The sequence below is a fragment of the Tenebrio molitor genome, chromosome 2 (assembly GCF_963966145.1).
Source record: "Tenebrio molitor chromosome 2, icTenMoli1.1, whole genome shotgun sequence".
NCBI lineage: Eukaryota > Metazoa > Arthropoda > Insecta > Coleoptera > Tenebrionidae > Tenebrio > Tenebrio molitor.
Window position 1 is genome coordinate 27,193,225 of NC_091047.1, and position 26,365 is coordinate 27,219,589.

At 34.5% G+C, this 26,365-nt stretch overlaps 1 protein-coding gene across 9 annotated transcripts in view; it reads left to right on the plus strand.

Moving 5' to 3' along the window:
* sbb (scribbler) overlaps positions 1 to 26,365 on the plus strand; it is a 148,815-nt gene that overhangs the window by 13,176 nt on the left and 109,274 nt on the right. For 2 of the 9 annotated variants that reach the window (XM_069039850.1, XM_069039853.1), the window contains exon 2: positions 11,666 to 11,892. The exons of 6 other annotated variants lie outside the window; for them this stretch is intronic. The gene's annotated coding sequence lies outside the window, so the exon portion shown is untranslated. Of the gene's footprint in view, positions 1 to 11,580; positions 11,596 to 11,665; positions 11,893 to 26,365 lie in introns of those variants that run through there. One more of the 9 variants, XM_069039851.1, reaches the window with a different exon arrangement.

Genomic DNA, 26,365 nt, shown 5'->3' on the forward strand with positions numbered 1-26,365 from the left:
TCTTTCTTTTAATTAAATGTGGTTGAAAGAGTGGAGACTTAAAATGTTTAAAAGATAAAGTAGGAGGTAGTAGGATTTTTCTTTTTCTGTTCACTCAACTACGTTTAATTAGCAGAAGAATGATGTTCAGTATTTTTCTATATACAAATTATTATTTGCAATGAAATGAATTGAATTTGGACGTCATTACTAGTTTAAAGTAGAAATGCAAGAACAATTTATGGCTAGGACAGGTCCACCTCTTTCTTGTTCTGCCCACTGTACCACATTTTCACATTATCAAAATGGTACTACATACCCCAAGCAGTTCGTTAATAAATTTTCATGAAATAATGTTTACGTTTCTATTTGATTCTGCCATCACCTAATTTGACTTCCCTTGGCTCACATTTGACAATTTCGACTCAGATTTATTGGATTTTTTTACCTCAGCTTAGCACCTAAACCTCAAAAACAAACAATATCTAACTGGGTTATTGTGTTGACGTCTTGTCTAAATCCCGGAATTTAGATTGCAGTATCAATTTCAACATAAAGCGTCATACTTGTGAAAACTCGTTCTGATTGACTCGTCTTCCTCATTTATCGCGGTCTCGGTTCATTTTGCAACGTTTTTCCGAGCAAGTGAGCAATTATCTGATGTAGCTAATACTACAACAGTGTTTGTTGCGGTAAGGCATCCTTAGATCAAATCCGAGATTAAATCCATGCCATTTATTAATTAGAAACGTGGTTTCACGTAATCTTCAAGCAGATAACACTAAATCCGCCTGTTAAGCGCTGCGTCTTTTAATCTTGCGGCGTTTAAAAGTTAATCCATCATCCGAGTTAATATGGTGGGACAAAAATTGCCACCAATTATTTTCCAATTAAGTGATCTACTTTACTTTTACAACCGAATAGAAAAAAGGCACTGTCGGGAGTTCAGTCGTTCTTCAGTGCATCAACAGAATGTCGGCGATTTGACATTTGGAAAAAAAATGAAACGGATTAGGTGTAATGGATCATTCAAACGGTAAACATGTTTTCGATCTTGTCACCTCTTACAGTTACACTGCAAGTGTTGGCATTTTATATAATCGGTTTTATTTTTGTTGGCTTTCTATTAACAAGTAACTTAATTTGTCTGGTGGAATGTGGTTTTTGCGTCCGAACCGATTAATAACTATCAATCATCGCCGACCATGAAGAGTATTAACACGATTTATCATAAAAAGCTTCGTTTGTGTTACAACTTTATCTTGGATGTTTTATGGGGAATTTTGGCAACTGTCCAACCGCAACCAGGTAGTGGCTCACTTGGAAATCACGATTGTCATCTCTGCTTATACCGTGGCCGGACTCCATTTGTAGCATTCTTGTGTTGCTATTGTCTTATTGATGGTCCCATTCGAGGATTTGGCGAATGCCGATGAAAGCAGCTACATGGTCAAGATTTATTACCTTTTAATAGCCTCTATGTTAAGTTAATTGGATCCGTGGTTGTATCCTTTTCATAAATAACCGTCAATAAATTACGAATTGCGTTTGTAGCTGGCTGGCTCTCTCGATTTTATGGGTCAATGATCCGTTTCGATTTTCGACTTTTGGAAAGAGATCCGTCCGAAGCCTGCCAAGCCGAGATAAAATTAAGCGTTCCGGTTTAGTTCGACGTGGTCCAGATGATGCAGATTGTCGCCAAAAACGCGATCGATGATGTGTCTGTCGATAATTGATTGCTCTGGGGGAACTATGCGGTCGAATTGTATTCTGACATTTTCCGCATTATGATTTTAAGAGGTCCTATTGTTCTTGGCCTGTGGCCATGCCAACAGTGGGCTAGAACAGCGGGGGATTATGTTGCCTCGTTTATTTTTATAATTTATACATAAGCGATTTTTCGACTCTCGTAAAATTTTACGATATTATAAAGTTTTAAATTAGCGACGCCACTTTTACATTCGAAGAGGGTTTATTTTTATGGTTTATTTCCGGAAATTTTCGACTCTCCTAAAATTTAGTATTATCACTGGTGCTGAATGATTCATTTGACTACATTTTTTAAAAAACCTTGGTGTTTTATGGCGACAATGTTGAAAGCACTTTATGCTCATTAACACGGTGCTGCATACACAAACTGATTTAGTGTTATGTCAAAGTACACGCCAATTATTTTAATTCCAATCATTTCAATTACACCCGGTTGGTAATTAGGTAATAATGTTGACAAGCTGTTGGAAAAAACGATACGGTGACGTCAGGGCGTTTTATTGAACAAGGCAAAAACAAATCAATTATACTTAGAACTGGACAGTTAGTGGCACGCTTGCTTGAAAACTATATTTTTTCGCTTGGCATTAAACGACTTTTTCAGATACCTTTTAACCAGTTCATTCTCAGGAGGTTTTTAAAATGATCTTTGACCTAATTTATTTTTTGTGATGATTAGAGAAATGTCCACCATAATGGTTTATTTCCACATTTTTTTGCTACAGTCGTGCTTATTTTTGGTGCCACCATGTCACAAGTAAATGTATTGAACATCTAATGTATAATCCAGTTCAGTAATTAATTTGATCAATTTTTCCATTTAAGTGGAGCATTTTCTGAACATTATTTTGATTTTCAATTTAAATTTGTAATTTAATAAGTTCCAAGTTTTGATTGTCTATCAAATATGTTTTGCATGATCAATTAAGACTTTCTAAGTAGGTTTTGCTCTTAAATTTCGTAATTCTGAGAAATCTCACTTTCGAAAGTGTCTTATTATGAGATTATCAGATGTCGGTTTGATCTTCGAAGCAACATCGTTGATAAAGTGAAAAATATTTTAACAAAGTAAAAAATGATGATTTTAGTAACTGATACTGTTTGTTCATCTTGGAAAGCTCAGAGAGAAGAAAAAATTTGCTAGTTACGAGCTAAAAGACATCGATAAGACACTCGACCATTATAAATCTAGAAAATACCCTCACATTTTTGTATCTGTATATTTTGCAGAAGACTGAGTTTTTTTTAATCTCCTTAGGGTGCATCACAAGAACCTCATTTGTTTTTGTACCATTAACCAGGTGGTCATGGTCCTAGTTTGCTTTGAATCTCTGGTGAACCTTGGCGATTGATGAATACAAAAATAGTGCCACGAGTAGGTACTCTTGAGTGATTTCAATCTTGATCTTTTTGCACGATTTTCGCTTAGAATTAGTGAAATAGTTGCTTTCAAGTGTAGGACATGTTATGCATGAGTGATAATTCAATTAGCGATTTTATCACTGATTATAACCTTTATGTTGTTGCCAACGGTAGTTAAAGCAAAACGCTATTTCCGCCATTAAGAACTTTATTACATGAAATTTTATTGTCACATGGTGTGCTAAATCCTGTTTTTTAATAATAATGATCATTAAATGCGACTTCCGCAGCTGATTTACAAATAAAAATTAAACATTATTGCTTATCGCATAAAAATTTAGAATTGTAATTATTTCTAGTCAGAACGGAAATTTTCGTCACTCAAGAGGAATGTGAGAGTGGTTCAGCTAGAGATGTGTTGTTGTATCTAAAAATGTAAACAAGGAAAAACCGTTAAAGTGCTAAACAATCATTTTTTCGTTTCTCCACAAAATTGAATGGTCTAAATGTTTCCATTGTATTTTTAACGCGTTTGGTGTATAGACAGGTGGCAACTGGAGTCATTCACCACTAAAAACTATGTCCACATGCAAGATGTGTGGTCGGTGAGGCGTATCATAACTTTTGGGCTTGGGGTTGCACAAAAGGTACCAGTCCCATCAAAATGCACCGCTTCTCCGCTTGATAAAATCCAACTGTTCTTTTTTCCTTGGGGTGCATCCAAAAAGGACGAAAACTATTCAAAATTGACCCCATTACTCGTTGCATGTGTATTTTTAATTAGTGCTAACAGCACCGCCTCTTATCGCCACATTATCTCTGCTTGTTGGCGACTTTGAACAGGTTAACTAACTAATCATTGAGAGGCCGCATGGCCAATTATTGTCCATCAATATAATCGAGGTCATAATGTTAGTTGGTGTAATAGCGCTTGCAATTATGGAACAATTAGCACTATCGTCGGCGTTATCGGAAGTTAAAAGTCTCCATGTCGGTTTGCACCTCGACCCGGAGGGAGACAGCTGAGTGCCCCCAGTTCCCACAGTGCGCATCTATGGGGCCGTTAATCGACTTGTCATCAGACTAATTGGCTGTACTTATCACAGTTCCACGGAAGGCGACGCTTTCGAGACTGGATGAGATGTGAGAAGGTCCAGATGCAGACTCCGAAGGCCGGTTTGCCTACGCGATGTAAGAGGATGCCATTATCTCCCCGTAGGATCTTGTCTGGGAGTCTATCTACGTTATTTTCGCACCTGCAGCAGAAGAATCGAACGGTTGGACTGTAATTATTATCGTGCTTGGTCGATGAGAACTCTCACTTTATCTGATGTTCGCTTTGAACTGCGGTGAACTTTGATAATTACGTGTTGAAGTGTTAAATCGAAACGTTCAATTATAAAACCGGAACGTTTTGACGGTCGTGATGCTTAATTTGGTTTTGTTTGGTTTCGACATTCGCCCAGGATGTTAAGCATTTAATTGATTCGGTGTCCGCAAGCTCGTTGAAAGAGAAACTCTGGAGAACAAATTGGGCGGTGATGAGAGGTGGATTTGACAAAGTTCTAGTGACGTGTGAGCGGAAATTAAAAAGGATTTCCTGCTTCTGACTACCAAATAATCACCAATGAGCTATCCGATAAATCGGGTTTCTTTAATCTATCCCTTCACACCAGTTCTATAGCTTGAGCTTCGGGGTTGGAGAGCTTTTGATTGTCATAGGGGAGCTTGCCCTAGTGAGATTATAAATATTGATGGGTCCGTTGAGAGAAGTGAATAACCATCAAACGCTACCAGCTGCCATTAATTTGATCTTTTTAATACAGCTTTTCGCACTTGCTTTTTGCCATTGCACTAGTCTCTCATGGACTGTATAAGAGAAATTGATTCCGAGTTTTTATCACTTCGAGCTGAAAAAGTTTGTTTCAGTTCAATTATTGTTTTGATAAGAACTCGAAATGAGTTGTTTCTAACTTCTAACACTCGACTTTGACACCTTATTCAGGTTTTTGTGCAACAATTTTCGGATGGTGTACTGAAGCGGTTGGACATGAATCACAGCTTGGCAACAATTCAATAAAACAAATTTATATTGATGGATTTATTCCAGCTTAAATTGCAAAGGAGAGAACGTAAAATTTGAGTAGTTGTAATTTTTAATGTGTATGGTACTGATAAATTAAAACATTTGGTAAAACGCGTAGTGACTATTAGGTCATGACGTCATTCACCTGCCTGCTAACAATTGTGGTAATAGTTACAACATAAACAAATGCGCAATCATGGTGAAGGTAAATATACATTTAAAAAATAAAGTCGCAAGGTTTTTTAGCCATAAACAAGCAAACATTCATAACTGATTTGTGGAATTTATTTTAATAATTTATTGGTGAAATATCTTTTTTTTTGGAATGCCGGAATGCTAACAAGAGGGAATTATCGACAGGAGGGATATTTTGGCAGACTATTTTCCGAACAAAATTTTTAGCCCACTCAGGTCGTAGCCAAATTTGAATTTCAGCCAATTACAAACACCTGACTGATTGGTAAAATTTATATTTGGTAGAGAATTTTTTTTTTAGAAATAGTCAATTGAATATAAAATATAATTAATACAGAATAATTAAGTTTTTGTATTATTTTTTACTTTTCACTGTAGGTTCATAAATATCCTTTTTAAATGATATGACCTACTTACTTCATAAGTTATGAAAAATGAATACATATTAAAAATATCCTAACCCAAATTAAATAAAATGTATATTAAAATTCATTCATTAATATACATTCGTTAATTTTGCATTGTGTGATACAATAATCTGTACAATTTTTACGACAATATTTATTCACTATCAATGAGAGCCACACAGGTATATGTTTTCCTTTGTTTCTCGAAAATGTTGTTATCAAAGGGTATAGTTTTCTTATGTCATTACAATCAGAAAAAAACTCTTAACAGAATCAATAAAAAAATTATAAGATTACTATTTGAAAAATAAAAGTTGCCCATCGCCCACAAATGGGTAGATGGTATAAAAATTATATGCCCACTCAGGTTTGTAGTGTTTTTAGAGCCATTTCGTTTCCTGTATAATTCTTTTCATTTGGGTCATCAATTATAGCGTGGGTCGTTTTTTTTTAAACAGCCTGTATATATCCATGTTTTATCACCTGTAAAAGTTTTAAAGGAGAATAAATAAACCTTTTTTCCTCTTTGCACGTATTGTAGTATGTAATTAAACATTTTAGATTGTCAACAATGTTCCCTCTGTCAGAATAAAAAGGAAAATAGTAAAATTATGTACATATCTAGTTTGTTTCTAGTTCATTTCAAATAATTGTCCATAAAATCCAAAAGACGATCTTAGATTGATTCATACGAGATTTATTTGTGACTGTTTATAAAATATATGTATATCTTTTTTATTAATTAAATGCCTCAATTCCCAAAAAATTGCAATATTGACATCATTTGTAATAAAACTAATAAATTTTCATTTAATTATTAAGAAAAAAACTATAGTTACCACTGAAGGTTAACATTATTCAAGGAGTATGTAATAGCCATTATGCGGGAGTAGAACTACGACTAAAAATGTTTACTACCAGAATTTATTTATTTCTTTTTAATTAAAAAAAAAAACGAATGAACTCAGGAATTATAACATTTAAAAATAATAATTGTTGTGACATGAATAGTTAGGTAATTTAGTACATTTTAAATTTGTTTGAACGATGACATTACTCAAAAAAAAAAATCGGATGACCCACTAACATGTTGCGGCAAAGAGGAATCTACTTTGATCAGGTAAATCAATAAACTTTTCGGTGCAAATTCCAATTTGCGGTTTCGGTTTCATCATCTTTCACAATATTCTTGACCGTTTCCACGTTTTACGCATCTTGTGGATTTCACACCGTAAAATGTCCCCTTTTACTTTTCAACACGAAGTTCAAACATTGCACAAGATAATTGGAAGCGGAACAAACGAGGTCCACTGATCGAGATGATAAAATGTCTCAAGTTGACGAGCTCGACTCACACAGAATCGGTTCCAACCGATCTGTTTATTTAGAAACCCATTCCGTCCATTTTGTAAACGTTGTAAAGTATTCAGAAATACGAATTGGCAGCCGTCCCTGCACCTTTGAAATATAGGTGATGTTTACATTTTCATCAGACACTAAAACCTGGGTCGTTAAAAGTGTATAAAAAGTGTGTAAACATAAAAATGCAATTTTATGTGTGGAAATATTTCAAAGTGCTCGGAATTAAATGTAAATACGAAACGGCAGCTCCGTTGTGTTTAAATGAATGGCGGTGTAGTGTGCAAAGTTCACCGCTTATTCGAGACGATTACAACAGAATAATTTTAATGATTTATATTAAGTGCAGTAACATCTTTATGGAGGCTCATTCAGTTTAATGTCCCTGCAAATTAACACGAACACCGTCGAGGTACAGCTGCAGCGTCATTATTCACCAAAAAGGCTCCAAGAAACACACTCGGTGCTATTTGCATCCCGACAATAATTTGTCGATAATTAATTTTTATCGATGGGTGTGTAATTATTGCATCGATTTATTTCCGCTTCGGGCTGCAATTAGGAAGTCTTAGCCGGTCGGAGCGGAATTTTTTCCCGGCTGTAATTAATTCTATAAATAATCGAGGCGAATTGGGCAACGGTATTAAAATCTAAAATTAATTGAGTCGTTTTCGGGTGTTGGGCGGCGATATATCGATACAGTATCGCCGATATCAGCCTGTTAATTTAATAAGAATTTTCTGAATATTTAGTGACTGGTTTGTCGACAGAATCGCGGAATTCATCGTTTCAACTGTTCTGTATTATTATTCATGAACGTTGTTTAATAAAACAACCATTAATAAATTATTGCTGAGAATTTATTCGCAGTGTGCTAATTGGACGAGAAATCCATTGCTATTAACAAACTCGACCGCATCGAGCTTAATTAGAATAATTGCACTCGTCGAGTGAATTATCTTAATTTGACGTTTTAATTCCTGCGCTGCTCGTTTTATGCCGATTCAGTCGAAAGCTCCGAGCTTTGGCCCGCCCCTGCGTCTATTTTTACCGGACCTTTGGACGCTTTCTATTTACAAGTGCATCAATTATTTGTAGCCTTTGTTATTCTGTTGCGGGAATAAATTCCTGCTGATATTGAACACGTGTCGTTTGTTTTATTATTATTTTGATCTCGTGTGGGTCTTATCTACGGCTTCCGCGGTTCTATATCTTCTCCGGCTTATGCTTGTCACGGTCGAGGGACGTTTTTCGTCGGCTTATTAAAATTAATTATGTTTTATTGGTGCGGCCTGTTATTAGGTGGGAACTTGACATTTCGATGCGATTTCGGTATTTCACGCAACAACAAGCAAATCAGTATGTAAATTTCACCTTTGTTTGAACAAGATTGAGCAATTTTCCCACTGATAATAATTCACATTATATAAAGTAAATATTTGTTTTTTTCGGGCGTGATAATTTTTTACTCGCCTGGGATTATTAACTAAGAAAGTGGAAACGTGACGAAATCAGATGGTCGAAGAAATGAGGGAAACGGACTCGAAATTCCCAGCAGAAATGCTAAACGAGTTTTTTGAATTAATAACCATAATTGTTTCACAACTGCGTTTGCCCTGGCATTTATATGGCAATTTATTCGGCTCTATAGCCGTTACTATTATTATATATTGCATTTAAATGGAACAGTTTAACGTTATTTTATTTAGTCCATATTATTTAACTCGATAATTGGTTTCTAAAGCTCAATAAATTATCGACACCAGAAAACATTCGAAAGCAAAATGTTAAAAGTTGAACGCTAAGTTCAAAATAGTATTCTATTTCTGAAAATCGCATAACCACTTCTACATTAGGCTTTTCTTGTTTTAAAAACTATATATGTATGCATATTTTTTTTGGGTTAATTGTTCTTGACATTGTTATCTTAGATAACATTTGCTCTGCTCAAGAGTACTTCATACCTCATCCATTCTCTCTAGATTCTTTCGATAACAGTTTTTTTAATACCTTGTTTGTTGCGTTGCGTTGCCGTTAATGCTTCTTGAATGTTTTCCCACTGTCATTCTTAAAAAAAAGATTGCACACAATAATGTTGGTTTCACATTGTAAGTATTTTGCAAAATATGTACAATTTTTGTAACTGCATTTGAAACCTTATTCTTTTCCGGTTGCAAGAAGATTATGAAATGTGATTTCTTAAAAAGGACATACCGAAAATGTGATAATTTTTATTTTTGAAAATTTTGTTGCTCTGCATATAATAAAATTTTTGGCAAGGATTTCTGGAATTTTTATCAGTTTGACATCGGTATTGAAATAAATTTTGTAAAGTAAAACTAATATTTTGTGTTCTTTAATCCAGTCAAATTTACATTTGAACTTGTCCCTTAAGATCATTTTCTGTTTTAACATTTCAAGAATTGTTACGTTGCATTAATTTGTATCGAAAAACTGCCAACTGACTGACCGACAATTTTTCTCGCAACATTTGTAGATAGCAAGCTTTCTTAGGAAACAGAAAACTTATCCAGTAAAAAAGCTCTTGTGTAATTGCAGCAGATAATAACCGATTTTGATTTTACTTCGCAGATGAAATTTTTGGTATTTGATTTGAGTTGGTAGTACTTTTCCTTAACATAAAATACTATCGGTGTTCATTTCTCCGCAAAGTTGGCGTTTAAGAGTCGATTGTGAACGCATCACGGATTGGGGATCACAGATCAGCTGTTTAAATCTATCCTCACTTTTTGCGTTGTTTTTGTTGTTACTCTACAGTCTACAGATTGACGAGTGGTGCGTTCACAATCGATTCTTCAACGCCAACTGTGAGAAGAAATTCAAATGAAGACCCGATAGTATAATAACACATTTTTGTTGTTTTTGCAGAATGTTTTCGATTAAAAAAATTGTGATAAGTTTTTTTAAATTTTCTGAATGTGATATGTATTTACAAAGCTATAAAAAAAATCACACACAGACTCGCCATGTATTAATTCAATCCTTGCATTTCTAGTTCACACGTGTGCTTTTGTTTTGTCATTTCTTATAAAATGTGTTTTTAATTTGTGGATGAATTCCTCGAGACTTCGTGAAATGTGGAAATAAATCTGCAATAACAATACTTAAAAGGATATAGCAGTAATATTAGTAAAGTAAATTATTGTAGGGGGTTTTCAGGTGCGTTTGATCCAGTTGGAGTTCATCTAGATTAGTTATTCACAAAATGAGTTCCTAAGAGATTTAAATTATTACTTTTGAAGAATGTGAAATTTGATGATTCTTAGTGTTGTTCTTTCTTTTTTTATTGATTTACGTCATGTTTTTATGTTCTTACCTTCTAATTCGATTTGTTCATTGAAATATAATCTAATCAACTGTTATTTTGATAATTGTCTTAAAATTGCGGTTTTTTAAAAATACTTCATTCCTTTTCTTTTTGATAGACGTTTGAAAAACAACTTGCAAAAAGAGTTATTATTATTAGGTCATAATGAGCGACTTCAACAATTTAACAATTTCAGATAAAGTTGTACGAAAAAAAAACCGATAATGATCTTACCAAGAGTTAATTTTTTCATCACCAGCTGAGCTCCTAAGCTCGATGGTAGTTTATATCATGACATAATAATACAATGGACATAATCATGTGGGTTTAAACCCGACCACTGTCCGCCTTTGGAGTCGATTTTTTATAATTACTCCCATAAATCCTACTATTAGGGCTTCCGTCCAACTGGGCCCAGCTCGTATTTTGTATGTGAATTGTGGGATTGTTGGTTGGGTCATTAGTAAATAATGGTCGAGACCGTCCAGGTAGACCGGTCCCTCATCAGGTAGAACCGAAGGCGAGTAAAAAATCCAACCTGGTCTGTCTGGCCACCCTTTCGTTGCAAACAGGAAAGTGTAATCAAGTGGAAAGATTATCGGATAAAACACGAAGGTATAATTGGTATTTTTACAGTCGGCTCTAATCTTTCCCATCTTTTTACACAACGCAGCTAATTACCATATAAAAGCTCTCAGTGTTACGAAACGTGACTGCTGAAAAGTCTCTTACAAGACAAAGCGCCTGAAATTTACACACCTCTTGAATAAACATTCACTCTTCCGTCTTACTCGCCCGTTCTTTGTGAGGAAGTTGAATTTCTGATGGTCTCGCTATCACTGTGGTTACCTATCTAGGTCCCAAACGGAAATACCGACGCGAACCGGATTTGCGGTTATGATAATCTCTGATTACTCAAAGTAATATGCACAGCAGTCGCTATTGCCAGAACTAATCGCAGTAAACTAGAATTATCCGTGTTCGCAGTAAATGCCAAGTAATGGCGATTTGGCTCGCTCAAATGGGAGTAGACCTCCATTTATGGCGACCGCGTATTGTTCGCCGACAAAAATTAACATCCATTCACCACCATGAATCTTAATTTTATGGTAATCACTCCGACGAATGCACTTAATTGCATCTCAGCCTTGTGTTCGCTAAACTCTCTTTTTGTTGCAGGTGAGTTTCCACGGTTGCGACAAAGTGGAGTGTGGTGCCTCCTTGGAAAACCCGCGGGATGTATAAAATCCGAGTGTTTTTCTACCAAGCAAGTATTTAGTGGTGCTGGTATGAATGTGCTTTTCGATTTAAGTCGACCTTTAATCATGCGATATCGGAGTAAAAGTAGAACTGCCACTGTACACGCCGCATCTGTGTTGTAAGTGTTGTGGCTTCTGTTCGACGAGGTGAGTTGTTTTGTCTTCATTTAGAGAGGAAACGGGTCCGCTTTGTTAATCCGAAGGAATTTGCCACGAACAACTACCGTCATTGTGTGATTTGTAATTTTTTACGTTACGATTGCGTTGTCGGGGCCAATTAGATGCGTTCAGATGAGCCGGATGTGTTGGCCAATTTATGCCGAGTTGAGAGTGTTGAAAATTGCCCTGGAAAGCCATATTTCATGATTTAACGAGAAAAGTGACATAATTTAGTGGAAAGCGTGATGAGCCCAGGAAATAAAAATAAAATCAAAATATTTGGTCTAAAGGTAGGCCTTCACCAATTCTCGCAGTACGCATCTTTTGAGTTGCAGATTCCTTCAGCGGTTTCAGTTAATAATTAATGTAATTATGGTTAAATGGTTACAATAGTTTTGCAAGTATGTAGTTGCATTTCCAACAACATTTTCTATTAATCGATTTGCAAACATTTTGTTAAATCGTTGCTGTCCATCTAAGGCTGAAAATATGGGCGATGAAAGATCACGTGATTTCCGGCATACCTGAAATTTTCCAGACCCAAAAACGTGAGTTTTAATTAAACAAACGTAATAATTCTTTTTTTTTTTGTAATTAGGTACATATTCGATATTGAATAAAGTTATAATTAAAAAATTATTTTAGATCAGATTTTCCGTTTCTGATTTTTGCACTGATTCACTCTCCATATTTATTTACAAAATTAGCGGAAAAACATTAAATCAGATTTTGAATAAAACCCACTTTTGCATTATAAAATCAAGAATTGCTTTTATTTACGAACTGCGTGGTTCCACGGTCGTAAATTATGCCACAATGGAATTTGTCGGGCACAGGTAATGGTAACCTGGAATTGGGCTGTTCGGTTCATATTTTTAATGAACCTGTAAATAAGAGGCTTGAAGAGCGTAATGATCCTTTTGTTGATAGATTTTACCATTCTGTCGTAAATCATTTGATTGGTTTATTTTGCAATACAAAAACACAGTTATTTAACAAACTAATTGAATTTTTGTAATTTTGATTGCTGAATCCCAATACCTCACTAGATGAAAATCCACTTTGGTTAAAATTTAATAGATAAATTAACAGCTTCTAGTAGAAATATCACAAAAACTGCCTGTGTAATATGCACTAACGAAAAATTACAAAAAAAAAATTATTTATTATTATGTGCTTTATCATTACCCAATTATGTGTACCAGTTTTGGGTTTTGTTTAATTAAACGTCGTTTGGAGGTGGTAAAATTCCCACACACAAAATTAAAAAAAAATGCACCAAATTTGTCTTATTCAGATATTTCTCAAATTGTTTAAAGAATTTCTTACAATAAAAATTCTTGCGAGATAAGATGTTTAAAACTCAGATTCGTTCCCTCAAACATTTTCTGCTCAGGTTCTGAATTGTGAATTTTTTTAAATGGGTGAATGTTTTTTTTTTTAAATTCAGTTCTGGAAAATTTTTCAAGGGAGTAAAATCACATCAGAGCTATTGGTTTTTTTTTGTAAAACTTTTTTTTATCAAATTTGACGTATACCGGAAGTTAGTGATAATTTTAGTCACAGATTTAGTTGTTGTACAAGTTGACGATTGCCGTAGTAAAATTTTTGCTAAATTAGGGAATAGAAATTTTTGTAAGACATGTTATCATTGTTAACATAATTATGATGTCATGTTGATTCACAGAAATTAGCAAATTATATACAATTTTGGTTTGTTTTATCAATAGATGCCACTAACATCACTAAGATCAAAAGAGTTTCCGTAATAGTGGCGCTCACCCTACAGCAATTCTCACAATTCCCTTTTTGATTTTGGTTTTCGTTTTACTTCTTGTATTGATGGATTAATACCTACTTACTTTGTATCAAATGTTTCCATTATATGTATGCACATACAAATGGTACAAGCTTCAGGTTGTAATTCCGTCCTTTGGCGTCGTATTTGTTTGTAAACTCGAGGACTAGATAGCTAAACAGTCGCAACATGATATTTAATAACAACGCCATCTGGTTTACATACAATACTGTAAATATTTTGGTGTCGACCAGGTGTACGACTCCTTCAGCGGAGTAAAACCTGAAGAAATGGCACGATCGGTTGATGAAACTGTTTCAGGAAATGTGACATTTGACGAACATTAACTTTCTAGTAATTACTTCGCCGTCTGACGTTCCATTAGGTGAATTCCCGTAACTAACTGCACCTACGGTTTTTTGAACAGACTCAATAGATTACGTGTAGGAAACAGTAGTACTTTCAACACGTCTGTTTTATGTCGGACAGACGAACTTCCGTTTCTTGCTATTACGCCGGGAAAAACTGTTCAAATGGACGATTTAGAGGGCGCAAACAAGGAAAACAAAAGGAAAAGTTCCTGTTTTCGACGGCGGGGTACGATCACCTCCGTTTCCGACGGTTTTAAATTAGAACTTTGGAAGTGATGCAACCAGATACGGGAAGTTTGCCAGTTTAACTGAATTTTATTATGAGAGGGTTGGCGAGAGTAGAATTGCGGTGTATATTCTAAATAGGGGATGAACTAGATACATGAATATGAAGATTGGATGGTTGGTGAAGGTACCAAAGTGTCGTGTCATCTTTGTAAACTTTCAGTTCAAGTGGAAATGAAGGCAAAGTTGTTCTAAGTGGAATACTACTTTTGCGGTTTCTTTCCGTGATGTTATGATCCTACCAAAAATTTTCTCAACAAGTGTCGTATTACCATAAAATTAAATAGTCAGTTTGATTGCAGTAATTAATCATTTGGACACATTTAAAAGCCGTTAAATGGTTTTTTGGTCGTAACTATCTGCGCATAATGCAATAAATTATTTGTTTTGTAACATCATGAAGAAAACAAAATGGAATTTAAATAATGTTTAAAAAAATTGCCGTATGACCTTTCATTGTGAAAAGAGATAAACTGCTGTTCTGAAATGAGATAAACATCGGTTTCTGAAATCTGAGTTTTTCGATTAATATAGAACAAATTAAAATCTTTCACAGTATTTTTGATTTTTGAAAACCTAACGACCGTAGAATTGATGAGTCATGTTTTAAGACTAATTCAAAATGTGACCAATTTTAAACTTCCAGACATTTATGAAACTGTAGAAATAATTAAAAATGTAAATGTATTGTAATAAAGGTCTCAATCCACTCTTTAATCCATTAAATACCGATAAAAGGAAGAAGAACCGGAAGCATAGTTGATATTAGGGTGGATATTACATAAGGTAGCTCAGTTTAAGTTTAGTTTAGTTTTTGTAGTCGACAGCTTTGGTGTTCAACGCACGGCAGCTTTAGTTTTAAGAAAAAAATGTGGACTTGATGTAAGGGTAATAATAAAGTATTGTAATGGATAATAATAATTTAAGCTCGTTTTAACCAAGAAGCATTTTTAGTCAATAAAATCGCCACGTTTTCTATTTTTATTCAAGGCTTCGGGAACAATGAATCGACTTTTCAATTATTCAATTAATAAACCTTTGTATTTTCACAACGTGCAACGCAAAAATATTTACGACACTAATGTCAATGTGTTTGAATTAAGTTTAACTTAAATAGGTAATTATTTAATGAAAAAAATTCAAATGTAGTTTTAATAATAATTTTCTTGTTCGACACTGTCAGAATTTGAGAATTTTCTCCTGCGTGAACGGATTTTGATAAATGTCACAACTTGTCAAAACGAAACGTCAAGCTAATTTTAAAGATTTTAAGCAATTTGAAGCCTTTAAGGGGCTCGTCGAACAAAAAAACGATGTATTCAACTCGTTCGTGTGTAAATTGGGCCTTTTCTGGCACTCGTGGGTCTTTAAAAACGCTCGTTTCACTCGCGTCTTTAAACTGGCCCACTCATGCCAAAAAAGGCCCAATTTACACACAAACTCGTTAAATAAACTACTATTATTACATAGCTCTAGGACACAATTTTTTATGTAGCAAAAAAAAAAGTTTTAAGCACTTTAGAACAATACATTTCATTATTAATTAATTTTACTTTGAAATTTTTTATTATAAATATATTCTGGGAATATAAAATATCATGATTTGGGGTTTTGTAATGAAGCTGATTGTGTTATCATCTATGGGAGTTTTATTTCAAGGCAAGGCTTGTTTTCTATTATTTGGTTGGATCGAACAGATGTAAGTATTGGTTTTCATGACTTTTACACAGGCTCATTATAAATGATTGTCCTATCGCAGTTGGCGTTGAAAACCCACGCAAATTTTGGATGTGCCGCCAGCTTCGCAATGTTAGACCATGTTCCTGTTTTTTTTTTTTTTTTTTTAGATTTTACGTTATTACCATTAATCATTAACGCATTCGTTTCTCAAGGAAATGTAAATTTGATTATCTTGAAATTCAAAATTATCTTCTTGATTCCTTTAGACTTCAAGTTGACTTTCTTTTCACTAATTATAATTTCAATTTCAAAATATTTTACCTCACTGATGGTGGTCTCTATTAATGTAAAGAGGGAACGGATATCAAATTGATATTTACAAAGAGGAAGTTTTGCTGATTTTCATAAAATCTTATTGATTTTTTTGGAGAAATGATTAGATATTTGTTTTGGGCGACATGTAATTTTTCAGAAAATTATATTCACCTACTTTGTCCCCTCTTTTCCAAGTGTGACCATAAACTGGAAACGATCGTTTGTCATTGACATAAAATCTCGCCGTTCGTAGTCTTCTGTCAGCAGTGGTAATGTAGTCAATTAGTCGATAACAAGTGTTAATGGAGCGACGAATTTACATCGAATTTCGACGCATTACATGGTATTTTTTTCGTCGTGCAATTATGCAAGCCCGAAGGTTAAACGGTCTGACTCTTCACCTTCACTTTGAAATTAGAATTTCGTTCAGTCATCAAAATACCAGAACGCTTTCAGACCCTAAGAAAATGTCGTGTAAACGGTCCCAAAGCCATCCAGCGAAATGGTTATTTGTCGTGAGAATATTTATACCGAGTGCATGTGCTCGCCTTTGTTCAGAAGGATTCGAACATTTATTTGCTGCTGAATGATTGCGTGTACAGGTTTTTTGTGAGCCTAGTTTCAAGAAACCGATTGTTGCTTTGTGCACGCAACCTAATCCTGTTCTTGTGCGGATTATCGTGATCTGGTTTTCGAAAGAGGCTCCATTTATGCGATCCTGCCGTGACCAAAAGCAGAGTGAATCTAGTTTGACACTTTTTGGACGAAGTCGGGGCTCCTAATGGAAAACTACTATATTAAATTATTAGGGTCTGGCAAAGTTCGGATGGCTTCCGGGGTTGGCAACTAGCGTTTCCAGCAGGTGCCAAGGACTGTTAAATGCTATTAGTTAATTCTGCTTGGGTCTCGACCGCAAACACGCCTTCCACAACTTGGTCAACCAACTCATGTTAAACCGAGTTTAATTTTCGAGCGAATAAATAACCCCGCGGTCCATGAAGTGGAGAGACCGCAATCTCTTCGGAATTAATGTAAATTGCAGCGATCGTCTTAAATATGTTTGTCCAGCGTAGGGTCCCTTGCGACGTCCCCCGAATTAATGGCCCGAGTCGATTTCCCTCGGGACACATAACCGTTGACTAATTCCTGCTTGTCCTAATGAGAAACGTTTTAATTCCGTGCCGTTTTTCTAAGCGGGGCCATTTCTCAAAGTCCGACTGATTGATGTTAATTTAACTTTGCCAAGTTCTTGGAGGACGAACTAGATCTGCCTCATTTGGTCTCGCTTTGATCGCTTCGCTCCCTATCTCGCTCTGTCGCTATCTGATCTTTCTTCTGGACGTCAGATAATTAATTAAATTTGCAATTTAACACTTCTCGATCATCACCGACGACTTAAATAAAGACGATGGAACAAAGACCATCAATTAATCATTTAACGACTTGCCACCGGCTCCAGGTGAGACTAATTGATACCCGATGTTTGCATGTGTATGTGTCAACAAGGATTTTCATCAATCTAAGAATACATTTTTCATTGACCCGAGCGGCCGCGTTTCATTACTCAACCTTAATGCTAATTTATGTTGAGTGCGGACATGAATAATTCGAAAAATTTACATCACCACAGTGTCAATACACCGGACTCTATAAATACCGCAGCACAAGCGAGAATCGCTCGCGAAATTTCGCTGGAGTACGCTCTAAAACTGTTATAATGGTAATTTACGCCGACAGGTATGCGCACATAAGAATTTCGTGTTTGCTTATCTTATCACTGTAAACATTGTTTTAATCAACATTAATATTTGCTTTTGCCTAAGTCAATATGTGGTCGCTAAATAAAAAAGCTACTGTTATCACATCTATTTTTAATTTGTTCAGAATTTTTAGCGTCGGGTAGGCTGGATACAGGGCGGTCCGTTAGACGAATATAATATTTTACTGCTCTATCAGATTTTTAGAACGTGTAATTTAGGAGGATCAGTTCGAAAAAAAATCTATTAGCTCGGTAAGTGCTCTATAATTATATTATTAAGGAGTTTTCAGATGATAAAGGCTCCCACGAATTGATGACTTTTAGACTTGATTGTTGTAGTTTAGAATTTTGTCTTTGTTGGAAGTTGTTTATGTTTATTATGGCCTTTGCTATATGATTTGTTACATTTTTGTATTTTTGTTATTGTCACAAATTAAATAATTTTTTTTTCTACTACATATTATGTTTAAAACGCCATTTTTCGCATAGGTACATTTCCATGACGCTAAGTGATCTTTTAAATACACCTTGACAAGTTGTGACTTGTGGGCTTTAGTCACGAGGTGAAGTTAGCAACGGACTTTTTAGTCGCGCTCTGGTTTTTTTAATAGCAAAAATCACGTGACACTCAAAATGAAGTTAGTTGTCACTTGTCAATTGACGTTTATCAGGTTCGAATTTCATGTTTAAATTAACGTTGAAAAAATAAGTTACGTGTCATAGTTGCATTGTTCATTTGGGCGTAGAAAAAGTATAGTATGCAACTCGTTTAGAAACTTCTCTAGACACTCGTTTATAAACACTCGCTCCGCTACAGTCAGCTCGTGCCTAATAAAACTCGTGTCTAAAGTGCCGTTTATAAATCTTGTTGCATAATATACTATTAGAAGTGTGGGAAAACAGTAAATTAGTTTATAAATAGGTGAAAATATCTATAATCCAATGAAAAGTATTTGGGATTTGTGTATGCATTATTTTCAAAATAATTAAGAGAATTAGTAAAAAATGGAAAATACTTCTACCTTGAAATTCTTGGGTGGAGATTGAGGGAAACTAAAAAAAGAATGATTTTCTCAGCAAGGAAAATATTAATACTTTTTTCAAGTGTGTAAGTTGAATATTAAAAGCCTGAATTTTTAACAAACTTGAAAAAGTTGAAGAGGAAGATTTTTAATTAACAAGGTGAAACTGGGAACAAATTCAAAATTAACGTATGTACCTATTTAGTAGGTACAAAAAAAAGTACGAAGATAAACAAATAAAGAGCGATAAAGGGAAATCAGAAATTGTTATTTTATCAGGCGTGTTTTTGTTTGTGAATATTTGGGTATTCAATTCAGAGATTATTATTATAAGATGATTGATCTTGCACCAGTTAGTTAGCATTTGGAAATTGAATATGAAGGTTAGCAATGATTTGGAGCAAGTTAATGATACGTCAATCAATTACACTTTCAAGCGATTAAAAAAATATTTACTTTTGTGTAACTGGATATGAAATGGATGGATGTTGTCTTTAGGAAGTTGACCACTGGGAGGGAGCTTTACTTAGGAAGATGTAGACTGTGGAAAAATTAAAAAATGATTGTAAGTTGATCAAAAAGATGGACGTTAATGTTTTGGAGCAGTAAAATCGGAGAAGTCGAAAGTATGCATTTTGCAAGTTGTTCTTCGAAGAACGAACTAGGAGAACAAGAACAACAGAAATTCGTGGAAGTAAAATAAGCGAAAGCATCAAAAATGACCATTGGGAGCGGTTAGCAAGACAAATTGCAAAACACGGCGTCTCAGAAGACCCCGAGTGGGAATATATGAGGACGAGCGAAGCACCAGGTAGAATAATAAATTCTGTAAGGTAAATGTAGATATGGTGACTGGAATTTATAAATTGCGGAAATCCCTCGTAGAAAAAGGGGATGAAGCGTGAAGATGAAGAGGAAAACGGTTAATTGTAACGAAAGCATGTTATTACGCTTTATAATGAATGCGGTCGGAACGTAAATTTGGATCCACATAAAACAGACAAGCTGTTAATTTCATTACTTGTTATAAATTGAAACCGCAGCTGATTTAAGTTGTAATTATTAAATGGTCTTTTTGATGTTTGCTGACGTTAACTGGCTCCGTCGAGGTGTTTGCATAAACCACCACATAAACGTCAATCACTCGTTCCACTAAATTGTCAAGCGACGAGATTGATGTATGTTCGTGTTAATGTTTACCATCTCCTGCAATAAACAGAATTATCTTTTTGACGTGAATGATTTTATGGAAACTTGTAGACGGTTATTGTCGAATCTTACAACACGTGCTGTAGACGGAGGGAACAAAAATTGATAATCCACCGGTAACAAAACCGACACGTGCTGTGTGTTTGTTCGACTTCGAGATACTTTGATAAATTTATATCAGGGATCTGTCGATAGTTACAGTGTGAAGTTAAGCTTTGTCCCACGTGAAAATTTACAATCTCAGTTTGGTGAACGTTAAGTTCGAGTTTGAAATTCCGAAGTCGTCTGTCTTGCAGGAGCCTACGGTGCGTAACAATGCGTTACAAGCACCCTCTTTAGTTTCCTGTCTCGTGACGAATTTAGATGGGAGACGGTCCATTAGCTGCCATAAAAGTATGTCACATTGGGAATTTTTAAATGCGACGCTGTCATCATGGGAAATTTTCCAAGAAGCGAGTTATTGATTCGGTTGGGGGCGGGACGAGGGTGGTGCAGTGGAGGATGCACCAGATGTAGTTGTCACAAAACAAATATGGAGTGAGTAAAATCGTAATATGTATAGTTATTTATTTTTACTTAAACATTTAAATAATTCTTTTCTTTGATGCTAAATATTTCGATTGGAAATTCCTTCTAATTAAAATTCACATCTAGAGAATTTATCCAAGTTCTCCAATATTTGAAATATTTAGTTAGGTATCTACACGTAAAAAACTTAAAACTTTTAGGAATATTTTATGTTTGTGAAGTTATTTTTTAATTAAGAAAAAAGATTATATTTGTTTTACTTTTGCAAGAATTTGTTTGTCATTTGTTCCGGATAATTATAGCACAAGAAGTAGTACTACATTAGAAATAAAAAAAATAAATTCTTTCAAGCACCAGCAACTCCAACCTAATGGTCCATGGAAACTTCTTGATTTTTGTCATCTGACAAATCCATTAAATCAATGAACATAAAAGTTTTTACTTCGTGGCGGTCACCGTCAGGAAATAACTACTATAAAAATAACTTTTTTCTGTCACATTTTATCATTATAAAGACCTACAATCTTTTCGATTTATGCGTTGTAATCATAGCCTAGTGTGATCATCATATATTAAACAGTAGGGGGGGTCGTCTGACACTACCTTGAGGGTTTCCCATTTTAATATGTTATAATCTTATTCTTTGACGTTGTTAGTAGTAGTTTTTTGCATGATGATGCATATAATGTGTTTGATATATGTATGTATTATATTAAAAAGTGGTCTCTGTAAACGATAGTTTTTTTAGATTGTTGTTTAATCGAACTCATATTTAAATAAGAATGTTAAGAAGCGTTTTAAAAAGCAAATTAATAGCTGGACTTTGTTCTAAGAAATAACAGAATGACTATTCTTTTTATTAGTGAAAAGAAATCTAGAATGTGTTTATAAAACAGAAAGGTTTTAATGAACAGAAAAAGGTTGAGGTGAAAAAAACAGATAAGAATAATTATTAGTTGAACCAGTAAAGTGTTAAGAAAATCATAAGATAACTAATGGCGTTCTACGAAATGGTTATTAAAGCTTCAAGGTTAACGTTAAGAACAGAAGGCAACTGAAGAAAATTTAGAAAATAAATATACCGTGGAGCAATTAGATTTTGGAAGGTAAACATTGGTATTCAGTAAGTATTGCTTGTGAAGTTGAAAACCGTAGTTTGGTAATGAACAGCAGAAGATTGAAAAACAATTAGAAAGCTGTTTCATTTTTAGTAGTATAATCTTCCATAGATTGAAAAATATATGTGGACAGTCTGCAAGTTACAATAGAAGATATACAGATAATAAATAAATATTGATATGCTGTAAGATATCATTTGAAAGTTGAAGGCGATGGTCACTAAACACCAGAAGGAGAAGGAAAATTAGAAAAATTGTTATACTTTGAAGAAATAGAATTTTATAATGTAAGGTGCTTTAGAAGCAGTAATGGCAACGTTTGTATTTTTACAGCATAAGGTCTGACCATATTCTGTTGTTGGTAACCGTGACTCATTCATGTAGGAACCGTTCTCAAACCCAAGCCATTGTTGGTGACAACTATCTTAAATAATTTACGACTCGATTAACAATCGTCCAAATAATGGCAAAAAAAAGCTTTCAACTTATCTGGAAAAAAAAATATGATGGTATCTACTATTATTTTATGAATTATGTATTGTTAATAATGTCGGAAACTTGTATGCAATGGTCCTAATAATTTATTCATTATTTTATATGTTTTTTTGTATGTTGGGAGTAATTTGAACAAGACAAAAATTGCTGTAAAATCTCTTCGTACTTATAAAAAAAAAACAAAAAAAAAACAATATGAGTATCACAGCATCCACAACCCTAGTTAAGGATTTGTAAAATTAGTTTTCCAGTGGTTTGATGTTATCAAATTTTTTTTAATAATAATTTAAATTAATAATTGTTTAGATTTTTCGAACATGGTGCATCGTTTTGTGTGTTGACTGTAGGCAACATTTTGTGGTCGTATAGTATGGTGAAAAATAAAAAAACAATTCTTCTTTCTTTATAATAGATTTGGACAAGCTGTCGGCGGCCAGGATTTGTTAAAAATGACCGAACATCGGAGCAAGAATGTTTTTTCGATGTGATAACACCACGCTCCGACGTAGCATGTTCGTTAAACCCTGAACGGGCCAGTGAACACGCCGTACATAACATTTTTGTGGTCTCACCTCGGCATAATCTCTTTTTTCACCATCTCCAGACGTGTTCTGTAAGCCGATACCGTTCTGGCGCAGCTGAAAGATGAATTATTAGTCCGGACAGGTAAACAATTAAAATTAACAACATCATAATACCAGTGCGTCCGAATAAAAATCCCAACAATAAACCCGTGGTGCGGTTTAACATTCAAAAACAAAGCGATAACCATAAAATGGAAATGGTTAGAATGAGGCGAAGCCATAAAAACGCAACAGTAATGCGAGACAAAAGCCACCAAGATACGGTTTTACATTGTGCCAAGATTGCTATCTAATGGTTTTACTTTTTGTAATGTCTCTGCCTGGAAATAATGGACCTGTGAAACGGTCCATTTTACAAAGTGGTTCCGTTGGGCTGGCGCAAGCAAAGACCCGAAACGGACGATCTCGGAACGAATTTGTCTAATTAAATGGATGTTGGCCGTGTTGACAATGCGTTATAGCGTCTTACAGATGCTCTTCTCCAGCTATTAATCTTGTCTCAATAATAACCACACAATAAATAACAAGAAAATAGGATCTCAATTATCATACTGTATATAGATGGCATTATATCATTAATACTGTGGGCACATTTATTTACTTCTGCATTAGATAGTTTTTTTTTTTTAATTATCAGAAGGTATATGAAGAGCAAATCCTTTCCAGAAAGAAAAGATCTGAAAGTGCAACTTTTTTGATGGTGTGCTGTGGTTAATTAATTGAAATGTGTCTAGACAAAATTTTAATTAGTAACTAAGAGTTAATGTAAATTGGCTAAACTGTTTTACATATTGTACGTAAGAACTTATCACCCTTCAAACAAATATATTTTAATTGAGATTTAAATAATGGCATTGTTCTGGCTAATGCTATTCACTTAGAATAAGCATTGGGGCTCGTGGATTATTTATCGCAACACTTTGTATTGTAATTCCTTTCATTTTTTTTTAAACTAAGAACACCTGTCCAAATAGATAGTAAATACTTGTGAATCTAAGGTCTATCCTTGAGTTCCACCACTACATCTTGGAAATAGTTTCGCTCTTTGACCCAAAGGTTCAACAAACGGGTACCTGTTAACAAGTGTAAATGTAATTGCGACTAGTGTAATTTAATTTTTAAAGCAAAAACACATGACTGTCATCATTGTAAGTGGTAGGAGATGTATAATTTATTTCGGCTTGCGGTCTGCTGCTGTCCAGAATACAGAGTAATTGTCTGTTCTTATAAATTGGTTCCAGTCGATTTACTAGAAACAAGACTATGCTGATTTTCATTAATACAACGTGATCAAGAATGACTGAATCTGTTGGTAACAATGAAAATTTGAATGATTTTGGTACCACTGTAATGTAAACACATTTCCGGTTGTCAGCTTTGACAGAGTTGACAGGCGAATTTGACGTTTACCATCAAAGGGTCATTTTTGTAATAGCATCAACATGACCGACATAACCTATTTTTTTTTAAATGTCGTGTCAAGTTAAAACATCCGGTCAGTGCCAATTACGAAACAGAAAAACACCAATATTTTTCAATTGTTTCATTGCCAACAGACTCAGTCATTGTTGATCACGCTGTATGATTGTGTACATAGCTAGATAACTTAGCTGCACGAATTGGTTCAAAGATCTTAGCGAAATTAGATTTAAATGGTCGTAAATAATTTTCTAGACTTGAAGGTAGAATCAGATGATTGAACGTAAATTTGTTTAACAAATTACTGAAGTGTTAACAACCAGAATTTATGGAAGTAATTTTATCCAGTTGGACCCGTTTTGATTTTCTGATCAGCAACTCACGATAGTTATTATTTCAAGTGTTTTTTCAAAGATGTATTTCATTAACGGGTCGATTCAATAGGTTTATGTATTTCTGTATTTATGTATTTCTGTAAAAAGGCAACGTAAATGAAGTAGATTTTTATTTATTGGTTTGTGTCTAATAAGTAGGCAAAGTGATATTTTCGCAAGTTTGATATCGAGAAAGACTTGACGATTTACTTTTGTGGAAACTACATCCAGGAGTGATGAAATGAAGATTGTACCGTGAAATCGAAAAAAAAGTTGGCTGTGAGCAGAAATTTCAGTTGGCAATTCGTTAAAGTAGTCAGTTCTAAAAAACGGTGAAATCTTGATTTTCATAAAGGTGTGAATTATGTGTGACCTGTCGTTTGTAAAAGAATCATGAGGAGCTCCAGTCGTATTTACGAACTAGAACAAATGTTCGAAATGTCTGCCTTCAGCTTCTTCGCTTCATGTTTTCAAATGACTTCGCAAAGTCGGGACATCAATTAAATTGCACTTATCAGTAATTACTTGCATTATTTCGGGAATTGTGCCAGGCCTGTTTTTGAACAAGTTGATTTTCAGGTATGGAAAAACAAAATAATCAAGGCAAGTTGTTGGTAAGTGCCTTGAAAGTCCGGAAACTTTTGTTGAAATTCGTCAAAAACTCGAGGTGTCGAATAGGACTATTCGCCGTTCTCAAGTCTGCACTGCACAAAGAAAATTTTTTACTCTAAAGTGAACATAGTAACAAATTTTAATTATCCATAATTAATGATACAGTTACTATTGTAATGACATCTGATGACATTTGAATTAAATTTTTATGTGCTGCCAACTAAAACGTATTAATCCAGTTATTTTAATTGCTGATGAATTTTTAGATTGCAATATTTTGACAATTTACCTACTCTTCGGAGGTCTCTGAAATATCTGTGTTATTTAGAGCAATCACCCTATATGTATGGCAACCTTGCGATTTTCCCTAGTTCTTCAGATTAAGAGACAATATGCATGGTCGGCAATTTTGACGTTTTCAATCATCACAAATCGAGCGAATTTGCTCAATACGAGTGATTCCATCGAATACATTGAATGGAATGATGAATAGTTTGAAAATCATGTCGTTTGAAACATTTGTTTCGTTATATTTCACACCTTTGTATGCGACTAGCGTCAATAATCAGATTATGTATGTTCTTTTTTCCATTCAATCATGTGCTGTGCATAATTGGTCCAATGTTCACGTTATCACAAAACCTGCTACGGTGTAGCTGTCCAGATGACAGTCTACAACAATTCTCGTTTTAAATGCATCTTATCTCATGCAATGATGTTTACCGAATGGGAAGTCTGACAACATCCATCTTCATTAACTAAAGGAAGTTAATACTTGAATTTAGAAGTTGCCTGTTGTTTGTTCCTCATTTGTCATGATTTATTTTGCTTTCAATAGCTTCGAAATCAACGTAGTCTTTTGCGGTGTCCATTGTTATTGTTAAGTAATTGG